Raw genomic sequence first — 11,722 nt, 5'->3', positions numbered from 1 at the left:
AGTTGGGTTGTTGTATAGGGACAATAGGAATGGAACAGGTGAGGTGATGTCACGGTACTGAAGATTGGTAACAATGTTGTAAGGGGCTGACCTCAATTGGGCCAAACAGCAAACTGTGGGTAGCGAGTAAGTTCAACTAGTTCAGTGGGTGACGGGTAAGTTCAGCTAGTTCAGCAGGTAGTGGGTGGTGGGTAAGTTCAACTAGTTCATGAACTATACCAATAAAATAGTGCTTGGTGGGGGTGGGACTGGTGAGGGATAGAACTTCTTTATAGACAGAGACATAGGCACATATAACACATACAACATACAGACATAGATTGATGAACATCAATCTATGACACAAGCTACTATACAACTGACTAAAAAAAAGTTTAGGCAAGTAAGCAAATCTTTTCAAGGCATATGAGTGGCCCTAAAAGAGCCTTTGGTTTTCTTTCTCTAATTTCCTCCACCATCTTCTTATTTTCTGTCCTACACTTTTTGTCTTCTTCTTCTTCTCATGTTTTTCCTCCTGTTTTTCCTTCTCCTCTTTCTTTCTTCCTTTCATTTTCTTCTTCCTTTTCTATCTTGTTATTCCACTCTTTCATACTCTGTAGGTCCTCTTCATCCTCCTTCTCCTCTTTTAATCAGTTGTCTCAGTTGCTCATTAGCCTTTTTTAAATTGTTTAATACTATTTTTAAAATGTGCGGACTATAGGCCCCATTTTCATTTCTCACTAGTAGTACTTCCACCATGCCAATCATATGCACCACTTCCTGTAGTTTCAACATTTTATTCATATGGTTGCTTGCCATCTTCTTTGGTCATTCCTTAGAATGGCGCAAAATGACGGACGCTTGACTTTATATCCTTACACTCTCTTCACATATTATGTACTATCCATACAGGGGAAGGGGAAAAAACAAACCCCAAATATACTATCCACACAAACGTATGCGAACCCATACAAACCGCAAAAATATACTATCAAAAGACCACAATATCTACTATCCACACAAATGTACGTGAACAAACACAAACCCAAAATATACTATCTAAAACCCCAATATATACTATCTACACATGGTTAGGAGAAAAAACTATCTACTATCCACACAAACGTATGCGAATGCTTACAAACTCCAAAATCTACTATCCACACAAACATACATGCACTCAACGAACACACACTCTACTTTCCACACAAACGTACGCAAACTCATACCTTCACAATCACATCAGTAAAGGAGTGAGTGTTTATAATCACACTACTCCACACTCACTCAAATTGGCAACTTGAATAATCTCTTTTCCAGAGATTTGGTTAGCCCTAGCTGATAAGGGCTGTTTTTTTTTTTTATAAAAACTTCAAATACACCTGGTTAATGCTGGCATCTCCCAGTCCTGGCCCCACACACGGAACTTCTACTCCAGTCCTGCTCCCAATTTAATTTGTGCAAAGGTGGGTTGAGTGGCCTCATCATCCCAATCTTCACATTGTGGGAAAGTGAAGACTTCCCTCTGTCTTCTATTTTGCAGGAGGGGATGATGCGGTCTCCTTATCTCTGGAACTGGTACTGGTGGCTGTAGCTGACATTGTTGTGGTTGTAGTGCTGGATGACAAGCTGGTTGTAATGGTGGAGGCATCCTCACCTCAGGCTTGACCTCACACAGAGATCTCAGCATGAGGTGAGGCAGGATTTTTTCTTCCTTCTCTATCTTCTTTTTCCTCTCCTCCTCCTCCTCTTTTATTCTTGCACTTTCTTCTATGGCCTCCATAGCCAGTTCATCCAGGAGGTGCCTGGCATACTCCAGATGCATCTGAAGTTCTAAGAGTTTTGTGATTCTGATACTCGTTCTTCGTAGTTCATGAATCAGTGATGGGTAGCCAGACTGACTGACTATTTGGATTAGAGTGGTGTTCATACATATGTCCATGTACTACTAAATTATGCCTGCATGGCAGGCTGTTTAATTAGTGCCACATCCTCAGACGTATATGTGCTCACAGAGCACTATTTCATTTAAATGTCCCTTATGACCTGAATGAAGGGCTTTCATGAGTGTGGATGGACCCAGCACACACTCATGTTAAAAGATGTTATTTCAGTCTGCTATCAACAGAGCCAGGTGTTGACTAAAGCAGTATGTGATGCCTGTAGTGATTGGTTACCACTATCATGTCGGGACACCTGGGTTTGGACGGGTGGAAATGGTTCCACATCTCCATCACGGTACAGGAAGTCCAGGAGAGGCAAGGGAGGACAGGTACCCGGCAGCAGGCGTAAATGCACAAGGCCTTAAAACACCAGCCTGTACTTAACCAAATTTAGTCCAGTTATTTTAATGGACAATAAAAATACCATTTGTGTGTAAGCCACCTGTGCAATTAATCAAATCAACTGAGTCCAAATGTTTTTTAAAAAATGATTAATTTATAAAGTTGTAATTTAGCGTAATAAAGTGTACATAAGATAAACTAATTTTTAAAAAAATCAGTAAACTCAGAATGACTTATCAATAGTTTGTATCACGCATAATAAAAATTGAAAAATAAAAATCCCACATTTTTCTCCACGTGGTCTAAAGTGATGTCTTCCTGTTCCCAGTATTTCTCTTTGAATTTCTTTCGGTCTTTGGGAATGTGGCAACAGGAAGGATAGCTGCTGGCTTATTGTTTCAGTTTCAAAAAGGTATCCACGTAGTCTGCGAAAATGCCTTTCTGAGTTTGGTCACCCTTGTGGTAATTTTATGTCTTGGGAAGATGGTAAATTTCGTACACTTCTAACAATTGTTATCCCAGGTCCAGAACTTTAAACAATTCCATGCTAACCCACGCTCCCGTCAAGGCGCGTTCTTTCTGGGTGTGCTGACAAGGTTGGTTTTGGTTGCACGTTTCGGTACAAGTACGGCACAAGGGAAATATCAGTTTTCCTTGGCAATGGTGAGGTAAAACGTGGGAGGCAAGACTTTGCACTTGATCAGTCCTTTGTATTGCTGAATGTTGTCCACGTCGATCCGTCAGCAATTGCAGGTGACAATATTTGCACACGTAAGGATACAGCGAACACACGTCTAAATATTTGATTTCTTCTCCTTTATCCTCGTCGGCGTGGTACAGCAAACAGGTGGCATTCACCCGTCCACTGTACGAACTATCCCTTGTGTTCAGAGGGTCCACCAGCTTGTAGCTTTCCATGATGCGTTTAAACTTGGGATCGGTTTTCAAAGGGTGATCGTACTCGTGTTCCCACATTTCTACTACTTGGTATCCTTGCTATTCTAACTTCAAGCGTCGCTGACAAGTGGCCTCGTACAAGTCTTCCATGGTACGTCGTAAAAATTAGAGTCACTTGAGGGTAGCAAAGGGGACATCCGTGAAATGTTGTTGCTGTTGTTGTAGGGTTTAGCGCCATTTTCAACACACGATAGGCTATGCATGGTGGCCAGTATTAATGGTGGAGGAAGAACCCGGGAAAACACCGGAAAGAACCACCGACCCACGAGAAGCTACTGGCAAGCTTTCTCACATACCCACATTGGCTGAATCCGAGACTCGAACCCACGCAGACAGAGGTGAGATGGCAGTGGTCCGTAACGGAGAGCGCTTTAGACCACTCGGCCACTCGGGGCCCCCACATTCGTGAAATAAGCATCCATTAAACTTGTACACGATCTTGGGGTTTTCTAAGTCTCAGCCATCCACCGAATATGGTTCGATGATCTCCTCCGTTGTGGGCATGTTGAATCCATTTGTCTTCCTTTTCGCGCAAGTAATGTAGCCAGCGTAGGGTTTTGACCGAGTATCGACGTTTGACAAAGTTGTTTGTTTGAAGGCTAATGACAGCCATAGTGTTTTCAGGCATGAATCATTGGCGGTATACAAAGGAACACGCTTTAGGCAATGGTGCAGGCTTCTTTCCAAGGATCGATCCCTGCATGTTCCATAAATAGTTCGCAAAATTTTACACAGCAACGCTGTAAAATGTCCACTTCGGAACGAAAATGCTTTAACATTTTTTCCTGAATGTCGCAGGGGCCCGAGGAGTGAGACTGGTACAAAGCGTAGAAAGCTTCTCTTTGTTTGGTGCACAGGTTGTCGGGTTCGTAGTAGTGAGCCTCAGGCAAATGGGGTAGAACGGCTTGTTTATTGGCTTCGGTATTGAAAATATGTGGAAAATAGCTTTCAGCCATTTCTGTCATTCCAAACGTTGTATGCATTCAGCTCAAAGGCACGGCCAAGTAAATCGTGGAATCATTAAACTGCATTTGTCCCACCTGCATGGAAATGATTTCGACTCCTTTCAAAGTCACTTTAGGACGTTCGGTACTTTATTCCGTATAGTATCTCAAAAGAAACTGTCCATCGTATCCCGAAAAATTGTGAGCCATCACCGTCGCATGGCGATGGCACTCTCCTTAACGTTCGATGTCCTCTTAGCTCGTCGTCTCGTTGATGGGGTATAAGATCCATTGGGCGAAATCGGCTAGAGTGTTTGGTCCCCGAAAGATTTTTTCACGTCCTCCAGAAATCTTGCTGCAGTGAGGACAATGACTAAAGATATGTTCTTGGATGCACTTCTCGCACGCTCGATGAGCCACGAAGATATTAGGAATGTGAATGCCAGTCTCGTTTTTGTCAGCATACGTTTGTCCTACGAAGATGGCACGGGCTAAACACATCTTGTCTTGATGGGTGTTAATTCGGACGAGACTCTTTTTGGTGCTGCGAAGGTCGTCCACCAATCAATAACACCTTTTTGCGTCCTGTCCCTTGGGGAAGAGACACGTGGGTCATGAACAGTGTCGCTTTAGCGGCAGAGGAGGCACACACACCTTTTGCTAGAACGTCATTTTTGAAGAAGAAAAAAAGTCTTCCTACGGAAAAAAGTAAGGTCACTAACACAAAACTGAAGCATCTAACTTACAGAGAGTTTCTCCAGCTGGGATAGTTTTTTTGTTACTTTATTTTTGTCGTTCGTGTTTTTCTAAATTTGTATGTGTGTTCGTTTACCCACCCGGATGTTTCTTTGAGGTCGCACCTCATCTGCTGCTATAATGTGTGAGTAATTAAATAAATCTCTCAGCCAAATATTTTATCAAGACCTATACGATATCATGATCGAGGATCATGTAAATTTATTGTTATAAATCCGTGTGGAGCAGATTGTGATTTTGAAAAGACGTTTTTGAACTTAATCATGTCCATGTCCCCACTACACCAAGTCTAACGAATAGTTCGCAGAGTATGTGTATCAACTCCATTAAACACAACTAAAATATTGCAGTTATCTCTGATCACTTTAGGTGTTTGTGTATATCGTTGAGTAACATAAATCACATCAGTTATTTTATGTCTGCCTCGATAAAATGTTCTAGCTGGATTTGATTTTGTCCAGCATTACATCGTCATATACTACAAGATTATTAATAAATCCATCAAAGTCATCTACAGATGGGCCTTCATAAAAATCGGTGATAAAATCAATAATATCATTACCATCTTCGTCCAACAATTCTGCGTTTTCATTAAAATCTTTAAGTACATCGTAACATCTCATCAACTGAGAGCTACTAAATACAACCTATCCCACTTGAGCCATCTCAGTATCAAATTAAGTATCTTATGGCACGTGTTTAGGCTGGAATAAACAGTAACACAAGAAAGAGTGAAAAGAACAAGCTTTGAAAAATAAGATACTTTATTTTCCTGGAAAAATTCTGTACAAATAAAAAAATATGAACTTACGGTTTTCTAAAATCAAATCCAAAATAATCCAAGAATAATCCAAGAGTCAAAATTTTGAAGTCCTAATAACAAAATCTTCTACTGAATTAAAGTTTAAATCTCGACGAAGAATCCAAAATGGAAGACGATGACGTTTGCTGAAATCTGTAGTGTTCAAGTCTACAGTTCCTTGCAGAAACAAGAATTATCACTCCGGTTTTGGAAATTAACAAAAATTTCTTAACAGAACTGTCTTTGATTAAGAATCTCACATGAGCACATGTATTTTCCAGAAAAATTACATAATATATTCTTTTGAATCCAAGTGATTTGAAATAACTCCAAACAGCACAACATACAACTTCCAGTTTAACAGCCCATCTTCTACTGAGAAGAACTCTCCAAAACAGAGGTTATATCGTATCCTAAAACGTCATAATGTAGCATTCATTCCTAATTGTTTTGCAATCGATATTGCTTTTGGAGCTATTCTCTTAAATATACCTTGAAAAACATCATCAAGTCCATCTCCGTAAATCACTTTGTACGTTGGCAGTCATTAGTTCACTACCCTAACTATTACAGATCTACGTTGAGCATTGTGTATACTCATTTTTTTAAATTATAAGTTAATTAATTAATTGTTTTCAGTGGCTGTAATAATCATCAAAAATTTCATTAAGGAGAAAATGATCAACATTACGATCCATAACGCCGCCTGTAAGTCATCTTCGACAAATGTCAGATATTTCATTAATAATTTTTGGAGAATTATTTCCTGCGCGTTTTCCTCCGATCAGAATTTCTAATTAGGCCAACATCGGCAAGAACACTGTCAGGACAAATTCCTAATCCACTTCCAGTTTTTGGTTCAGGTTTTCCCAACAGTTCAGTAAGAACAGCCATCCCTCCTTGCTGTAATTCTTGTTCTCTACTTATTACATCATTAAGCAATGCTTGCTGAAATTCTTCATCATCTGCAACTGTAAAACCAAATTTAACTAATATATTTTTAATCCAATTATTTTTTGTCAACGATCTATATTCAGGTTTTAAATATTTATCTTTTTCATCATATTTGCAGCAAGTTCAACTATTTCAGGAATTCCCAAAATGATGATAGTCCTTAAACCTTTAGCTTTAAATTAATCTTTAAGATCAGCTTCAATTTCAGCACTAGAAGGTTGAGGAATTTGAGCTTAAGGTTTACGTGGTGCTTTTTGTTTTTGTTGTAATTGCTGTATTTGTTGTTATTGTAATTGTTGTTGTCGTTGTTGTTGTTATAATTGCTGTTGTTGAAGAATTTGTGGTTTAGAAGGTAATACTTGTTTCTGAATTCTTTGTAATTCTTTAAAGGCAATAGAGTCATCTGATTGTTGTAAATATTCATCAAATTTATCACCTCGTGCTTAATTTTTCTCATCATATACACGAAACATCCATTTACGCTATTGCTCAAAAGATACACCTTTAACATATTCAGGTCTTCAATATCTTTCTCGTTCTGCATAACCATCCACAGAAATGTTATATATATCTTTACTTTCTCTTATATTTTGAATACCCTCTGGGGTAAATTTATCAAGCATTCCAACATTTTCTTCTTTTGTTTTGTTATTGGTTTTGGCTCATCGCCAACAGCACCTTCACTTATTTCTCGTTGATCCGGAGGTTAAGCCGGATGTTGAGCTGGTTGAGCAGCAGCTATTCCAGCTGGGAGTTCTCTTAAAATAGTTTTTGCTTGTTTGGTTCTTCTTGTTATCTTTTCAATTTTTTCAGCAGTTTGTTTTAACGCTGGAAGAAGACTCTCAGTAACGTCCACAACTTACTAGTAGCCTTTGTAACAGATTTTAAAAATCGTTCTTTTTCTTCTGCATATTCAACTTGTGCTTCTTGACGTTCTTGCAGGTTTCGTTTGAGAGCGTCACGAACAGGGAGGCTTTTTCTAATTGCTTCTAATCTTTCTCGAGCTCATCTACTAGAGTAATATTCCATTATTGATATAGTAATGATTTAATTACTCACACATTATAGCAGCAGAGGAGGTGCGACCTCAATGAAACGTCTGGGTGGGTAAACGAACACACATACAAATTTAGAAGAAAAAAACACGAACGACAAAAAATAAATGTAGCAACAAAAAAAAAATAACCTAACTGGAGAAACTCTCAGTAAGTTAGAAGCTTCGGTTCTTTTTATTGACCATATTTTTTGTTATTTTGTTTTCGTAGGAAGCCTTAATTTTTCAAAATTGACGTTCTAGCAAAATGACTGTTCACCTCCTCTAATGCTGCTTTTCCATTGGTGATGTGAAACCTGTCGTTGGATTGTTGCACGTGTTGAATCTTGTCGATGACTTTGGAAGGTGTCAATTCTGCTGGGCTGCTAAACTCGATCCAAATGGGGGACTTCAAACAGTCGTGATGAATGGAAAGTCTCAAGCAATCGTCTTCTTTGCCGTTTAAGTGTGGTTAGCAAAGAATCCCATACCTCGGTGATGAACCCCTCTGCTTTCTCCGACGATACTTCGGTTTTGAAATCTTTAAACTTCACGGTGTAAGTGTAAGCCGTAGTTCAAAATTTTCTAGACGAGCGCTTTTCCGTTTCTCGAATGTGGTAGTAGTTTTTAGAGGTTATTGGTGGTGGGTGTAGAATCTCTCGGTCTGGGTTCTGGCTCACTCATGTCATCTTTAAAATCGCTGGCATGAATTTGAGCCAATACTTCAGCTACTGTGCGAGGCGATAAATCACGTCTCTGCCTGTTACTTTCTTCTCCTTTCTCCACGAAATGATGCGATCGTTTCATCTTGACTGCAAAAAGTCAAACGACTACATTTTTAACGTCATGGGCCCCTTTATATCCATGACAGACCATTGTATATATAAAGGGTCAGTGTTTTCCCTTCTAGTATTCATTTCACTCTCGAACCGACCAGAAAGATGGAAGAGCCAACACAGATCGAACTTCTGATCAGAGCTTTGCGAGGTGTCATACGAAAGTTTTCTTCAGACAAGCCGACGGTCTACTGACCCTCCTTTCGAGATAAAAGTCAAGATATTTGCTATATCTGTAAGAAGAAAGGGCATTGGGCTACAGAGTGTTAAAACATGTGTCAGAAGAGACAAGACATGTGTCAGAAGAGACAAAAGTCCAGATACACGTTATCATTGTCAAGAGAAAGGACATTGGTCTTCAGAATGTCCTAAGAAAGAACAGGAGCAAGAGGAAGAGAGGGGTTCCGAACAGGACGAAGATGTACCCTCCTTAAAGGAAGAACTCGGACACGTACATAAAAAAAAGAAGAAAAGAAGACGAGGAGAAAGCGAAGAAGAAGAGGAGGAAAAGTCTTTGAAAGTGAAGAAATTAAAATAAAAAAAACAGACAGGGTGAACAAAGACAGAAGAAGTCTATGAACTTGTTAAAGTATTGTGTCGTGAGTTGGATTATAAAATTTGTACAAGAACAACCCAGACAGAAAACGTAAGTGTCTTTTGGTTTTGATATTTTAGAATATGGACCTACACGCACGCACTCATTCACTCACACACGTTCATCATGGGGAAAAAAATGATTTTGAGTTTTAATTGATTTTGGCAAAATGAATATTATCTCCTTTCGAGAGAAGTAGGCGGCCCTGAAAATGACCGTTGCGTGTTTGGTTTTTTTTTTTTTTGTTTTTTTTTGTTTTTTTTTTTAAATCAGGAACGGGACGTAATCAGCTTTAACTGCCTTAAGCCTCTGCCACGGCCAAGTCATACCTCTGGACTGGCTCCAAGACCAACCCTTCTAGATCAAACTGTTTAGCTAAAAAGCTAAGTTATGAGCCCAGCTAAGCGTCAATTCGATAGTGATCTCCCTTTCATACCATCAGCGCCAAATCCCGTGACTGCTCGTGCCGAGAAGCACGCTCTCTACTGATAGGGGGCCCTCACAAAAGTCATTTAAATAGTCTGTGAGTTTTCTGCCTCAAAACAAGCTGGATGAGTTTCATCTTCGAAGGAAGTGTACTTCAGCTATACAGGGGTATGTACTATAAGAGTCGTTTTCGGATTATAAACAGCTCCAGATTAAATATTTGTTGGCAAAACATGCCCTTCTCTCTTCCTTAAATATGTATTTGATTTTTATCCAGGTCTGCTTTTAATAATGTTGTTGTTGTTGTTGTTGTGGGGTTTAACGCCATTTTTCAGCACGATAGGCTATACATGGCGGCCAGTATTAATGGTGGAGGAAGAACCCGGAAAACCCCGGAAAGAACCACCGACCCACGAGAAGCTACTGGCAAGCTTTCTCACATGCCCACATTGGCTAATCTTAGACTCGAACCGCCGCAGAGAGATTTTAATAATGTAAATTAACAATTAAATTGCATATATATATATATATATATATATATATATATATATATATATATATATATATATATATATACACACGCTGTATCAAATGATATACCACGAGATGTATAAATTTTTCATTATATGGAAACGAAGCTTGCCGAGTTTCCTTTTAATGTAAAATTTATACGAGTCTTGTATCATTGATACAACGTACATACTATGCATATTTTTTTATTGATATCACATACAATTACATATATGGGACATTTTCAAAAAAACTCGAAATTTATGTCACACTCATTTTTTTTTCAAGATACACAATTAGAGCATTAAAAAAATAGTTTACAAGGTATGTTAATACATATTCTAAATAGGAGCACACAAAAAAACTATACACCTACATATCTTATTGTCTCGTGATCATGATTTATATCCTCAAAATTGACATTTTTGCATGTCACAAAAACAAATTTTAATATTTGTGATAAAACTATGTTACTTAAAACATACAATTTTTAACTTTTTATAGCTCAACTATAAACTTTAACATGATTTCTTTACTTCTTTGTCACTAACATTCAAATATTATAGTATTTTTTTTTTTTTTCAATTTCACTTTTGTCACAGAAAAAATGTCCATTGCATAACGCATACACATTTTTTTTATTTTGCATTACCCCCCTTTATGTGTTATTTCCCCTTGTACTACTTGTCACTAACTCTACTTTCATAAAGTTAAAATGGCGGGGTGATTGAGACAACAAAAGACATTTTACAAAGAAAACATTGATAAGGTAAGTCCGATTAGTGGCATATATTTTAAACATGTCCAGTAAGTAACTCATACAAATAGCATTTGCTGCAATCTTTGGAAAACAAGAAATTATTCTAATAATTGCATTTCCTGTGCAGATGTTATTAACAGAAAATTATCATTGACCTTTAAGTAGTGACGAGTAAAAATAGAAAAGCATGTGAATATGTCCATTGCATAACAGTCCATGATATAACGCCGAATATCGTTATGCAATGGACATAGTCCGTTATGCAATTGACAAATGCCGTTAGCTGATGGACATGATTCGTTATGCAATTGACAAAACATGCAACAATGAAATAAAAACATTCAGCAAAATAATACACTACCCTCACAAACATTTTTAAAGTGTTTGCGAATTAAACCAGTTTTTATTGCATTTATTCAAAGCCCTTCAAGGTTCATGTAGACTCACAGCATCATACAAAACGTCCTCGTGATGAAGTGGACAAAAATATATTGCTTATTTTAGTATGGCAGTAAAGTGGCACATCATTTATCTAAGAATGTGGTAGATTTTATATTGAAAAAAACAACGATAAAATAGTCTGTGCATTAGTTAAAAATCTGACTAATTCCTGTAACAAGACATGACAAAAAAGTGAATTTAAGGCTATATTTGGCGACATGTCCATTTGAAAAATATCTTCTTTTTATTATCCACAGATAAACCTAAAATATCATGGTTTTGACAACAAAAGAAAGACAAAGGAGGTTTCGTGAAAGATTAAAACAAGATCCAGAAAGATATGAAGAATTTAAACAGAAAATGAGACAACGGTATCATGACCAGAAAGCAGCTGGCAAAATTACCTTAATTGACACCAAATCCGAAAGAAATAAAAGAAGTCAG

Source organism: Sinohyriopsis cumingii, chromosome 7 (assembly GCF_028554795.1).
Source record: "Sinohyriopsis cumingii isolate HCF-2022 chromosome 7, ASM2855479v2, whole genome shotgun sequence".
Lineage (NCBI taxonomy): Eukaryota > Metazoa > Mollusca > Bivalvia > Unionida > Unionidae > Sinohyriopsis > Sinohyriopsis cumingii.
Note: the sequence above shows the minus strand (reverse complement) of the source record.